The sequence below is a fragment of the Helianthus annuus genome, chromosome 13 (assembly GCF_002127325.2).
Source record: "Helianthus annuus cultivar XRQ/B chromosome 13, HanXRQr2.0-SUNRISE, whole genome shotgun sequence".
Lineage (NCBI taxonomy): Eukaryota > Viridiplantae > Streptophyta > Magnoliopsida > Asterales > Asteraceae > Helianthus > Helianthus annuus.
This window is the reverse complement of record NC_035445.2, coordinates 103307392-103322517: the sequence shown is the minus strand read 5'-3', so window position 1 is coordinate 103322517 and position 15126 is coordinate 103307392. Positions and strand designations below refer to the sequence as shown.

The following is a 15126-nucleotide window of genomic DNA, read 5'->3' as shown; positions in this document are numbered from 1 at the left end:
CTCTGGCGCAAGTCCCTTGAGATACAACTCAATGCGCTTCACTGGAGGGGCCACCATAGTTGGACACAGAATGGCCAGTTCGTTTGACCGTTTCGTATAGACTTCAATCTCTGACCCCGTCATTTTCAAGTGATAAAGCTCGTTCTCCAACTTGTGGATGTCATCACGCGTGCAGTATTCCCTCTTAATCAGTTCCTTGAAGTCGTTCCAGGGTGTGGCGTTAGCAGCTGCCAACCCTAAAATCTAAACTTGGGCGTTCCACCAAGTTAGTGCTATTCCTTCTAGCGTGCCCGTGGCGTATTTCACCCTGCGAGCCTCAGGGCATTCACACATCTCAAACACAGACTCGAGCTTTTAAAATCAGTGGAGGAGTCCCACTGCCCCCTCTGTGCCGCTGAAAGTACTTAGACGACAGTCCATGAAGTTCTTGAAAGTGCAGACAGGCTGCTGCGCGTGTTGACCTATTGTGTACGAATAGGGCAAAGTTTAAATACAAGGGCTAGTTTAGGAGTGTAGGATCTAAAGATCCTAGTGTAAGTTATGACTACAGGATATACTACCTGCTTGAGCAGCTGCAAGTGCCGCAGCAACTTGAGCTTGAACGAGAGCCTCTAGCTGGGCTTGAGTCATGTTAATTCGTCCAGACATGATCTTCATAGTAAAAGTAACGTAAGTGAGAGTGGTTCGCGAGTAGGGCGATGACAGAAAAGCGTAAGCACGTAGGTATTCTCATGTAATAAAGTCATGTGTATCTAAGCGTAATACGAGCAAAGTTCTATATAGTTCTAGCAAGCAGGTAATAAACATAAACCTTATTACCTAGGATGTCGAGTCTTGCACGTGGAGCGAAGCGTCGTTGTGGATCGTTGAGAGCACTGTTCTGGTTATAGTCCGGTTTTAATAAAACGTTTTCCCATATTAAAACCGAGTTCTCTATAACCAATGGCTCTGATACCAATCTGTCACACCCCCAAAATCCACCCGCGGAGTACCACCGCTTGGGAGCGTGACATGACCAGGATCAAGCCATCAATCATATCAAACATAGCATTTAATAATATAAGTAGATAATGTGATGTTCAAAACCAAACTTTGTTTAAGTAGCGGAAGCATGCAAATAAAAGCCCAAAACATAAGTATTAATGTATGAAATGTCATAAGTGTTTAATAAGCATTCATGATCCATTGCCCACAACGACCCGCTCCTCCTTGTGCAAACTCCAGTAGTACCTAAGGTCCTGCAAGGCATGCAGCAGATAATCAACAACTAGTTGAGCGAGTTCACAGAAGGTAAGTTCAGTAATAGTAATGGTATAGTAAGCATTGCGTTCGTTCATTTAATCATGTGTCGTATTAGTTCGTATCGCAGCCCTCTAGGCATGTATGCGAAGATTAGGGAAAGTTCTCAAGTATTCTAGACTATGTATATTTGTATCGCTGGCCACCCTGGCATGTGTGCGAAGTTTTAGTATGTATAGTTCGCAGCCTTCCTGAGGCATGTGTGCGAAGATTAGTCATAATATCGCAGCCAACCCCTGGCGTGTGTGCGAAGATCAGTTCAAGTAGGTATACTAGTCTAGCCGTATCTTATCATTTACCATCCTCACCCTGAGGACCATATCATTAGGTTCCATTAACTATGTACGCACGAAATAATCATCCAATCCCATTCCCACCCTGGGAACCCCATGCCTTGGCTGTGTGAACTCACCTTGGGTTGCTCGGCAGATACACAAGAGGTTTTCTTGAACTAAGGTGGTCAACCACGTCCTAACAGGGTTACCATACAAGTCAGGTTTTGGTTTCAAGTAGTGCAGACAAGCATCACATAGATAGCATATAAGAACACATACGGATCATGGCAACATGCAACATCACGTTCAATAATCATAACTTATTCAAGATTAGGCTCGCACAAGCTTAGCGGCCTTGTGCGAGTCATCCGTTGGAGTCCACTAGTACCCGGCCCAATGTCAAGAAACCCAAACAAAACCATAACATGAACATAGCCATAAAAACATGTCTTGAGCAATCCAGAAATACATACGGCCCAACATACATCCGATCGGGTTGTGCGACCAGGTTTGGGCCTCGAGGCCCAACAGTTAAACATCATTACCATTTGTGCGGCTGGACATGCCTTGTGCGACTGGACATGTCTTGTGCGACCAGATCAGCTTGTGCGACTGATCTGCTTGTGCGAGTGGGGTCTTGGGCGGTCCAACTGATCTTGTATGATCCGGTTGGGTTGTGCGATCGGAAGTGGGCTTGTGCGGTTCTATCTGGGCTGGTCGGCCCAACTGCTTAACAACATTGCAACAGTTTGATCCAAAGGATCTTGTGCGATTGGGCCATCTTGTGCGGTCAGGAAACTTGTGTGTGATCCAGCCATGATGTGCGACCGACTGGCTTATGTGATTGAGGCTCTTTGTGCGATCAAGGCCCCTTGTGCGATAGGTTTAATTATCCGAATATTATGCATATCAGTTACACAACTATTATCTTGCAATCAATTTCGAAGTTTCCAAGTTTATCATATTCAATTAACAATTTCCATTCAAATCTTACAACCTATACGGATCAAACATGCATAATTCAAATGTTTCCTCAAGAACCCTAATTACATATCAAGTCTAATCATCAAGCATAGCAAGCAAATATAACAACTCGATACTTATCCAAGTTCGATACATCACAGCCGAAACATCATTGATCAAATATAACATCCAGATTATCATGCAAATCTAATTCGCAAACAAGACATGATAGCCGAACAATAACTACAATCACATATCCGATTGGCTAGAACATTAACACATGATCAATATTAAAACACTATCGATTATCATCATACTAAATCATGCTATCAAGAACCCTAGGTTATCATTCGAGATTATCATATCACACACAACATAATATCATCAAACAATAGTTAATCATACTAACCGACTAGAGAAGGAACGAGAGTTGATCCGAACAAGAGAATGGTCCGAACCCTATGAACTTCGATGAGGATGATGTTTGGCTGCCTTCGGTTCGTGAGAGAGAGAGAGAGAGGAGAGCTAGGGTTTTGTGTGTGATAATGTTTTGCAAATATGAGAGGATTTCAAACACACCAAGTGTTATGCGTGTGAGGTGGGTGGGCCGAACCCAATCATGGGCTGCCCTTTTGGTCCGTGTGCAAACAATACGGCCCAATGGCCATGTGCGATCGAGTGATGGTTGTGCGGTTTGTGCGGTTTGGGCTCGATTAACATACATACATACACATATTACACAATGCACATAACAAACATATCCTTAAATAACATATTACACATAAGCATGTAGCGTTACAAGATAGGTCTAAAGTACGAGTTGTCACATATTATCTTTCCTTTTTGAAGCACTCTTTGAACATTCTCCTTTTTCAAAAGTTGAATTTTCAAAGCCAGTAAACTTCCGGGTTGACAGTTCAGTCTTTTCAACAACTTTTTCTTTCATTTTCCCAGAGACTTCATGTTTTGGCTTGAATGTCTTCGGACAATCCTTTGCCACATGACCAGCAATTTTGCATTGAAAACAGGTTCTCTTTTCAATTTTCTTTGGAACTTCATTCTTCTTTAGTTCTTCGTGCTTCTTGGCAAGGAATTCCTGATTTGTCTGTCTTCTGAATGATTGTTCTTTTTCAGCTTCTGTTGTTTTCCCTGAAACAAACATAGTTTTTGGTTTATACATTTTTTCATTTTTATAGTTTTTCGGTGGGACAAAACCAAGACCTTTCTTTTTGAAATTACGATTATGGTTTGGTTTCTGTTGGAAACTATAACCACAATTGTAACCCATTTTCTTGTTGATTCTTTGTTGATCTCTTGAAGTGTACTGTTTGGGTTTTCCATTAAGATTTAAATCTTTTATTTCAGAAATATTAATTTCTGTTATTTTGAAAACCTTTTGAATCATTTCAAGTCTAACACTTCTTATTGGAAAACTCTCGTCAGAATATAATTTGTCAGAACCTTTCAAAGTATATGCCACTTTGACCGATTCATCATTCGAATTAGACTTCGAAAGTAAAAATTCTTTATCATAAACTCGTTTGTCCTTTTTATTTGTCGGCTTTGACATATTTGACCCAGACTTTGACTCGGGTTTGGACTCCGGTTTTGACTCCTCATTGTCATCTTTGTCTAACACCTGATCTACCACACTTTTTATCAACTTTGACTCATGATCAGTGTCTGATGACGTATATGTGATATCAATACTTTCTGGCAAGTTATCCGACGGCCCAGACTCCCATTGTAAATTGATTACCTTATTGACTCTTTCAGAATTTGGATTTCGAGGTGAATGTCCATTTTCGACCGGGGGCGGACATCTGTTATAGACCACATTTGATTTCTTACTAGAAGTCTTCAACTTTTCTTCATCTTTTGTCACAGATTTCTCTTCTTCAGACGTCTTCACTTTCTCAAACGTCTTCAAATTCTCCATGACTGGATAAATCCTGTCAACAACAAAAGAAGAACACGAGTAGCTATCTAATAACTTTTTAACTTTCTCAGTTTCTATCTTTTGCGTTGCTAACTCCAACTCTAGATCTGCACACTTCTTAATATGAAAGTTCGCATCATCAAGTTGTCTAAGATATGCTACTTTCAATGTGTTCATCGCCACTGCTTGCTCACCAATCGAATCAGTACATTTGTTGATCTCTCTGTTCATTGTATCATACGATTCTTTCAACTTGTGAATATTGTGCAACAACTCATTGTTTTGTTTGATCAGTGAATCACAGTTCATGCATTTTTCTGGAACTTCAACTTGTTCTGCATCAATTTTCACTTCAAATTTAGGAACCTCTTTGACAATTTTGTTTGATTGTAAAAACTCAGCTCTTCTCTTCTTCTCAGCTTTTGCTTCGGCTTTCAATCTCTCTTCCTCTTCTTCTTCTTCCTCAAGCTTTCTACGTCTTGCTTCAGCAGCTTCCATGACTTTCCTGGTTCTTTCTGCACATTTCAAATCATAAGCATTAGCAAAGAAAGCATGAGAAATGTTTTTGGACATCTCTTTGGCCATGAGATCTTGATCTGGACAAAAATCATCCCAGGTAAAACCTTTAGCCAACTTCTCATCATCTTGTTCAGCCCAACACCCTTTGCTGTCTTTCGAAAGATACTTTTCCCAGGTAAAATTATCATATTTTCCCTGACTAACAACACATGCCTTTTTATCAACCACATCTCTCCCATGAGCAGTTTGTGCCTGCTGCTGTGCTGGCGGTGTGATTTGATGATAGATGGCCTTCTTGTGATAGTCGTTGATTCCGAAAGGATTCTGGGCTCCGGTAGCTTCACGATTTTTACACTCCCTCTTGAAATGCCCCTTCTCCCTGCAACGAAAACACGTAACTTTAGATTTATCAAAACCCAAAGCTGAAACGTTTGCATCACGAAAATCATCACGGCCTGTAATTTGCTTAAACTTTTCAGCACGTCTCATCACACTCGCCATACACCATTTGATATCCATCAATTCCATTTCCTCAGCATCGATTTGATCGTAATCCTCTTTCGTGAGCATTGGATTTCCGATCTTTCCTGCAACAAAGCAACTATAAGACTCTAAAATCATCCCTAACAAAGACATTTGATTTTTTGCAATTTCTTCAGTGTAGTCTTGATCATTTTCAAGGCTTAACACAATGTTACACTGAAGTTTTCTACCATTCTTTGTTACAGAGATGTTAGGATCGTATGATGACAATCTTGTGCTGTTTGATCCTTGAGATGCCTTCTTCTCAGGAGAATCTTTAACACTGTAAGCAGTTTCGATCTTTGGAGAATACTTTGTAGAATCAGTAGAGCCACTCTTATAGTACAAACTGATATCCTGTTCTCCATCATAATTTTTCATTCTGGCTATCTTCCTCTGCTCCATCTCCTGAGCTTCCAGATGCTTGATGAAATCTCCCAATGTCATAGCTTTGTAATCTTTTTTGTTAGATCTCAACATCATCAGAAATGTTCCCCATGTTTCGTGTGGAAGTGCATCTGCAAGTTTTTCAACTAATTCATCAGTATCTTTCTTAATACCAAGTTTTGTCATATTTCTCACTAAGTTACAATATCTATCAATAATCTGCTTGGTGTTTTCAGATTTTAAACCACGAAACAAATCGAATTCTTTCTTCATGAGAGATTTTTTATTCTTAAGCATATCATCACTTCCAATAAACTTTGCTTCCAACTCTGTCCAAATCGAATATGCAGTTCCATCATGTTGAAGCAAGATCAGAATGTCTTCTTTTATTGCTTGCTGAAGCAGACTCACCATAAGTTTCTCATCACGGTATTTCTTTTTGTCATCTGTACTCATTTCTCGAATTGTTTGCTGTACACCATTTGTAACTGGTCTAACATATGGCTCTTCAGTGTGTTCCCACGCATCTAGATGATAAGCTTCGACCCAATTTCCAAAACGTTCAGACCACACGTTATAGTCATCAATATCCATGAGTTTGGGTGGTTTCTGAGATGTTCCGGTTTCATTTTCAATCATAGCACTTTGAGTCACTGACATCGATGTTGCAAAAGCGTTATAAAATTCAGTATCCATTGTTCAAATATTCAAATATCACAACAATCTCAAAACTTGTACAAACTGATCAAATAAGCGAACTGTCACAAAAGCGAAACTGTAATTGTCTCAAACGCGAAATGGTCAAGTGTCGTAAACGCGAACCAGAATTGGCCACAAAAGCGGACCAGTCTTGTCACTAGAAGCGAACCAACTGAATCAAACCCCTCGAGCGGATCTCTTTATTGTACCACAAAAGCGGACCAGTCTTGTCACAAAAGCAGACCAAACAATTTTGGAGCGGACCTAAAATGTAACTTGGAGCGAACCAAAATTGATCAGATCAGCGAACATTTCGAGCGAACCTGAAAAATACTGTCACTAAAAGCGAACCAGATGTTTTGCTGACGTCACTTTTCGAACAAGTTCGTATGAGCGAATCTCCTAAAAACTTACTTTCTAGATTGATTTTAGATCTGAAAACTTCAAGGGTTTATTAGTCCATGAATCCGAGTGCAATGTGTGATTTTTAGCCGGTTTTACCGTAAAAAATTTTGAAAAACGTGAAGAAAGTGTAGAACACTAGATGAAATCGAGCTAAAAAGGCAAGAACTCCTCCTCCTGAGCTCTGATACCAATTGTAGGATCGCGTTCGGCCCTGTTTGAGTCGATCAGAGAAATTCCTATCCAAATCAAGAGGCGGAAACTGATGATTTGGTGCTATTCTAGCTAGATTCACTTTAAACTTGTTGTATTATTGATATTGAACTCAAATACAATGTTTGACAGCACTTCAGGAGCACGCTGGAACAATTACACCTTCAACTATGTGTTCTCTAGCTCTCTGGTTCGCTCTAAAAAACCTCCTATATATAGTTGGTTGGGTTCGCTTATATGTACACGCACATATAAGCGGACCTACAACATGTCCTAAAAGCGGACCTAGCAACATGACTTATAAGTGAACCTAAACATGACACAGAAGCGAACCAGATCAAGACTGACATAAAAGCGGACCTAGGTAAGACCATAAAAGCGAACCTATTACAATCAGCTATTTCTAGATTTCGTATCATGTCTGATCTGTCCAACTCTAAGACTCGATGAAAGACGTAGTCGACAGACGTAAGTGCACCAACAGATTTTAAATTCGTTTTCTCAACATTATTTCAAAAACCGGTTATTCAAAAAGATTTGTTTCAATCTTTTACAAAAAAAAACTATGAACTCACTCAACTTTATGTTGATTTTTCGCATGTTTCTTTCTCAGGTTGCATTTCAAAGTTAAGGCACGGTTGGAATAGGAGAACCATGTGGAGTCGAGTACTTAGTGGTCGTTCGCATTCTAAAAGTCTTAGCTTAATTGCTTCCGCTGTGCAATGAAGATACCAGTCCAGTCACGCCAGCTCTGATAATTTTGGGGGTGTGACAGATTGGTATCAGAGCCATAGGTTACAGCGAATATGGTTTTCTGTAGAGATACCTAGGCTCTAACCTCACCTTTATCTAGGACTTAGACTATTAAGACTTTGAGTACATACAGAACGTCTAAGACTCGAATATAGTCTCCAACCGTTGCCGAAAGACAAACACTCAAAAATTTTGTTTTCAAACATACGCTAAAGTGGTGTTTTATACACGGTACACAAAATAGTCGTATACAGTGCACAAAACTCTGAGAGCTTAGGGAACATGCATTTAGGACCTTCGGAAACTTATGTCTAAGTTCATTAAAGGTCATCACGTAGGAACCACGTTTATTAACTCGGACAAACGCCATTATTTTGACGTCCATGCTATTTTAAGTAACCGAGCAGGTAACCTACGCAAAACGAAGCACGGGCGTGCGAAATTACACGAAACTCAACCTATACGTAAACGGAGGTTGAAGTATGTCACATACGAATATCGAGGCAAGGTCTTTGAGAAGACACGATGGCGCGACTGAACGACGTTCCGTCAGCAGGAGAACTACCGAATCATGATGCGGCAACTTGTCACACGGTCCTGCAACGACACGAATCACGCCAAGGAGAAGACGCATGTCTCCATGTTCCCCCTATCTCAATAACGACGACTACGCTATGTTCGACATTCCATGGTAATGTCACCTAACAACCGGTTATCACATGCAACCCCAGGTAAAGTCCTTAAATTTCTCTTATTGAAATTCTGACTTTTGCATTTAGTGAGTAGATTTTTACATCTCTACTCCTCTGAATGGTCATTGCATCACGTTAATTTCTTTCATTATAGCAAACACTCATTGCTTGATTTCTTGAAAATTCATATGTTACGCATGCATCGTTTGTTATGCATGTGGTTTCGTTTCAAATAAACGTTTCATCAAAGTTCAAATATTATTTCGCTAAATCTAATTATTGATTCATGATTCAAATGACCCGCATTATTGTAATTGTTGACTTCTTTGTTATCAAATCAACACATTTTCTTCGAAATTTCTTTTCTTTTCAAGATACATGGTTTTTCGTGGTAACCATGCCGAAGTTTCCTTGTCGATACATATACTTGCTGTTGCATTTCGCCTAAATCAAGTTCAATTGTTTGAACTTGTCCATTACACATATTCAATCCAAGACACCATATGATGTATTGAACTCACCATATTCAAATTTGTTTTAACAATCGTTTCATTTGTTACGAGTCGTAGTAGATTTGTTTGGTCTACGACTCCAATAAGTCATTATTGATTTGCTTTAAATCCGTTTTGATTTATCATGTCACAGCAGTCTTAACACAATCGTGTGATAAGACAATGGTACACAAAATTCAGTTCATATTCCGGTGTACCTCCTAACGGTTCTTTCATTACCGGTCGAATGCCTTGCGATATTTATTTCCTTTTCGTCGTCGATCGAAAACAGTGTTTCTTTGATATTCCATATTCAATTGAAAATCCTATGATGCCGTTTGAGTCAAAATTTCAGATTTACTTCATTGCGCGTTCATTTCATACAAAACATAAGTGATACTTGTTCGATCACCGCTATATTTGAATTGTTTCATTCACTACGACACCTTGTGGCGTCGGTAGAACTTGCAGCTTGGGCTGACATGATCGAGCATTTCATGCAAAATTATTTCATTGAACTTGTTGATTCTAAGTTCCATTAGTGGATGTTATCGTTTCTAGAATTCATTTGCATATTGTAAACGTCCACTTGGAATTCTATTGGTTGAATTTCCTCTTTTATTGGACCCCTGTTAACTTGGTCACATTGGTGACTGTATCAGTATATCTCGCTTTGACATTATTTGTATTTACTTGCAACGTAACTTTAAGGAGTTAACGTAGTCTAAATTTCGAGGACGAAATTTTATTAACAGGGGGAGAATGTGACCGGTGATTTACGGCTCTAAATTACGTGATTAACAGGTGATTAAAGCGAAAATAAGTAGTGTTTATGATGTATATTAACTTAATTAGACCCTTGGAGTGCCCGGGAACGCCTCTTCAACATTACAGTGCGCATATGACGATCCGCGAAGAAACTGCTGACAACTAAGTAGTGACAAACTGATACCGTACGAAATACTGACAACGCCACTATTATACGCCTTTTAATTTTAAAAATTTTATGCTTTCGACACTTATGGAGTTTGGGGTGCGATATTGGTTCTCGTAGGAATTACGGACCACTTACACATGAGATGGGCTTGTGGGCCCTGGGCCCAAGCCCAACATCCACAAGCCTAAACCTGCACATAATATATTAGATCTTAAAAATCTTTTCAAGATCTACAAAATCTTGAAAAATCTTACCAAAATCTTACAAAATCTCTACAAGAGATTTGTGTCTCAAAAATTGAAACCATAAGATCTCTACAAAGATCTCAATACATCTATAAAAACCCAAACACTCTCTCTATCTATACACTGCCAACCCAGAAATACATCTTCTCAAAACCTCACAAAAGAGATCAGGCCCCTTCATCTTATTTTTTTTTTCTTTGCAGAAGTTTACCCAAACCCTCCACCATACCCCTAACCTACACTTTCTGCCCTCCTCTCGTGTAACACCGGAGACCCGGGTTTCCGGCCGGTTCCTTTCTTCTCCGATGAGCACACTCAAATCCTCCAACTTCTTCTACATCTAAACCACCACACGACCCTGGATTCTTGTCTCTCTCTCTCTCTCTCTCTCTCTTAAACAGACTACAACAGCAACCACACCACCACCGCAGCGGTAGTGCTGTGGTGGGTGGTGCCGTGTGACGGTTCGAGCAAGAGCAGGAGGAAGAGAGAGAAAGCTAGGAGAGACAGGGAGGTGGTGGCGGCTGATCGGAGACAGAGAAGCAGTGCCGCCGCTCACGGTGGCGGCGGTGGAATCAAAGGGCGTGTGGCGGCGCGTGGCAGTTGAGTCGAACGGCGGCAGACTAGCGACGGAGCTCCGACGGCGGCTGTCGTTGTCGTTTGTGGCCTCTCTCCGTTCCATCTCAAGTTCAGCATGAGCGGGGTTAGTTTTGGTTCGAGGTTTGAATTCTGGTTTGGTTTCATATTTAAGTTTTGGTTTCTATCGGATTAGGTCAGTTACGGTGTGGGTTTGTTTCGTGTGTTAGTTACAGCTCAGATGATTAGTTCGTGGTGCGGGTCAGACTCAGTCTCGGTTCGGGTTCAGTCAATGTAGGTCAAAGGAAGGCAACTCAGTCGACAGTTCGGTTCGATCAACTCGGGTCAAACCCGGTTATCTCAGTTAACTCAGTTAACTCCGTTAACCTGGTTGACTCGGTCAACTCAGCGAGTCGACTCGGTCAAACCTGGTCAACACAGTGAGTTGACTCAGTCAACTCAGCCGGTCAACTCAGTTGACCCGGTTTACTCAGTCAACCTCTTCGGCGTTCGACACTAGAAATTGGTAAAAGTTAGCGACGAGATTTATTATATTATTTTTATAACTTTAATATTACGTGATAACGAGCTCGAACCGATGTGAAATAGTTTACGTTTTAAGAAAGAGTTGGCGAATTTGATATATAGTGAATGAATCTTGTTGAATGTTGATAAAATAACGACAGCTTGTGTTGTCGGGGGTCGTCCAAAAACAGCGGAAACTCTGCCCGTTTTTCGAGAAAATCCGTAAAAACAACACGCGTTTTATTATATAACGAAAACCAGTAGGATTCAAATGACTTTTATAAAACTAGATACAAATGCATGTTATTTCGACGACACTTTATAAAAACGGCTTTAACGCGAACTATTTTATAAAATAAATATAATATCTTTTATATTTATTTTCAAACACCTAAAGCTTGATGATTCTTTTATAAAAATAAATATCGTTTATGTATTTATTTCGAATATCAAACAACTCGATTTCGTCTTATAAAATAAATATAGTTTATATATATTTATTTCAAATGTCGTATAACACAAATTCTTTTATGAAAACAGATATAGTTTATCTATTTATTTCAAAGATCCAAAAACTCGATGATATTTTTATAATATAACTTTTTATATTTATACAGAACTCAGTTTCAATACATCTTTACAAAATACATACCATGTTTTATACAAATTCAAAGCATAGGATTATGCATGCATGTTGTCAATGTCAGGGTGGACATTGACGGTTACACAAATTTTACAAATACAAGAGTTTACAAATACATGGTTTTTCAAACAAAATGCGTTACAAATACGAAGTTATACGAATATAAAGTTTCCATATAACATGCCAAAGAAAATGATTTTAAATTCGTTTTCTCAACATTATTTCAAAAACCGGTTATTCAAAAAGATTTATTTCAAATCTTTTACAAACAAACTATGAACTCGCTCAACTTTATGTTGATTTTTCGCATGTTTCTTTCTTAGGTTGCATCTCAAAGTTAAGGTACGGTTGGAATAGGAGAACCATGTGGAGTCGAGTACTTAGTGGGCGTTCGCATTCTAAAAGTCTTAGCTTAATTGCTCCCGCTGTGCAATGAAGATTCCAGTCCAGTCACGCCAGCTCTGATAATTTCGGGGTGTGACATACATACATGTAATAAAGTGAAAATATTGGTAATGGTATTGTATTATGGATGGTAGGAGGTAATGGTATTGTATTATGGATGGTAGGAGGTAATGGTAGTGTATTATGGATGGTATGATAGATGAAAGGGGAAGTGTATTCAAAGTAGTGTACCAAAACACCTTATGTTGATACATATAGATGCACATGTGCATTTCTAATATTGGTAATGTAAAAAGTATTGTATTACACATGGTAGTGTAAATGAATGTGCAATTCTCTAATAGTTGTAATGAATTACGGAATTTGTCACAGAAATGACGAAAATGCACATGTGCATGTTTGTGTATATGGATGGAATGATAGATGAAAGAGAAAGTAATGTACCAAACACCTTATTTCATGTTGATACAGATAGATGCACATGTGCATTTCTAATATTGTTAACGTAAAAAGTAGTGTATTACACGTGATAGTGTAAATGAAAATGCAATTGTTTAATATTTGTGATGAATTACGGAATTTGTCAAACAAATGATACAAATGCACATGTGCATGGATAACTGTGACTCGAATTTTTTTTTTTTTTTTTTTTTGAAATTTTTTTATTGTAAACGAAATATAGCGATTTTTACAAAAAAAAAATAGTAAAAAAAAATTTGGTGTTTTTTAGATTTTTTTAGATATTACTGTTTGTGTTCACACTGGTTCTCGCGGTTCTCGCAATAAAGGGCGGTTCCTAACGGATTCTTCTCCTATATATAGGAACAGGATCAGGAGAGAACCCCTCAAAGTGTGAGAACGGTGAGAACGATTCTCTGTCACAAGATCTTAGTGGTTTGTTGCTGATTTTGATGCGGTGGCATTTTTGTAAATAATAGGGGCTTTGGAACTTCCAGGAGGGGTAAAATAGGAAGATCCAAACAAAGGTGCACATGCCATTCACATGGCATTTCCCCTATCATATTTAAACGACAATAACTTTTTTATACGTGATTACTTTTCGAAAAAAATTACATCATAAAACTCAGCGTTTTTTATCTTTCCAACGAGTATACTATTGATATACTTTTCGAAAAAAAATTAACAGGGTTTTATGGCGTTTTTCTGAACTAGGTGTTTTATGGCATTTTAGACTAGTTATTTTCATAGCGTTTTTCTAAAATAAGTGTTTTTATGGCGTTTTAACTAGTTATTTTCATGGTGTTTCTCTGAACTGAGTGTTTTATAGCTTTTTCAACTAAGTTTTTTCATGGCATTTTTCTGAACTGGGTGTTTAATGGCGTTTTTACTGTTCAAATTATGATTTTTCTGAGCTCAAAAGATATTAATTTAGGCAGTTAGACACAAAAAAATGGTTTTTTTGATCTATATGGCTCAAAAAATGGTTTTTTGAGCTGTTGTAAATTATAGCTCAAAAATAGCTTTTTTGGCGTGGCGTGGCGTTTTAACTGGGAGCTTATGGCGTTTTTTGAGCTATATGGCTAAAAAAATGGTTTTTTGAGCTGTTGTAAATTATAGCTCAAAAAATAGCTCTTTTTTATGGGTTTTAATGAGCTAGCTCAAAAAAATGGTTTTTTGAGCTGTTGTAAATTATAGCTCAAAAAATAGTTTTTTTTTTTTTTTTGCATTGCGTTTTAACTAGGATCTTATGGCGTTTTTTGAGCTGTTATAAATTATAGCTCAAAAAATATATTTTTTTTTTGTTATGGCATTTTAATTAATGGGAGCTATATGGCTCAAAAATATGGTTTTTTTGAGCTGTTGTAAATTATAGCTCAAAAAATAGTTTTTTTTTTTTTTTGGCGTGACGTTTTAACTGGAGTTTTTTGGCGTTTTTTGAGCTATATGACTAAAAAATGGTTTTTTTTAGCTGTTGTAAATTATAGCTCAAAAAAATAGTTTTTTTTGTTATGGCGTTTTATTTGAACACCCAGTTCACGTGAGTGGGTTTTTTGACAATATTACCCCTTAGTGTAATTTAACATCAATGCCACATGTCACCACCAAAATTGTTCTCACCGTTCTCACACTTTTCACCGTTCTCTCTAAATCCTGAATATATATATATATAGATATATATATATATATATATATATATATATATATATATATATATATATATATATATATATATATATATATATATATATATATATACACATATATATATATATATATATATATATAGGGGAGGGTTTAAATGAGAACGCTAAATATTGTGAGAACCGTGAGAACAAATAAAAAAACCATGAGAACTTGGTCAAAAACAATTCAAATTCAATTTTTTTTCTACACTTATCATTATTATTCGAATACAATGTTAGAAATTCAATTTACACGTTTAAATTTACGTGAATTCGTAAATAAAGAAAATTTACACATGTGTAAAAAATCTAAAAAGAGTGATTTTGAAAGGAGAAATGAATTATTTGATGTTATAAATTCTTGTTTTGATGATGTATCTTAATTACAATGAGGTTTGTATTAAAAAAATTGGTTTTGATTGCTTTTTTCATTCGTTCTCACGGTTCTCGCAATATTTAGCGTTCTCAAGATAACCCTCCCCTATATATATATATAT

General features: G+C 37.8%; 1 long non-coding RNA gene across 4 annotated transcripts; it reads left to right on the top strand.

Annotated features, from left to right (window-relative positions):
* The first annotated feature begins 10435 nt into the window (after nucleotides 1-10435).
* Nucleotides 10436-12839, top strand: LOC110898908. Of its 4 annotated transcripts, none has more exons than XR_004876760.1 (3): nucleotides 10436-11056; nucleotides 11143-11438; nucleotides 12404-12839. It is a non-coding gene; the product is annotated as an uncharacterized LOC110898908 (long non-coding RNA). The 4 variants fall into 4 exon arrangements; XR_002569758.2 differs by having other exon boundaries at nucleotides 10437-11056; nucleotides 11149-11438; XR_002569756.2 differs by lacking the exon at nucleotides 12404-12839 and having other exon boundaries at nucleotides 10438-11056; nucleotides 11149-11555.
* Nucleotides 12840-15126: the final 2287 nt, after the last annotated feature.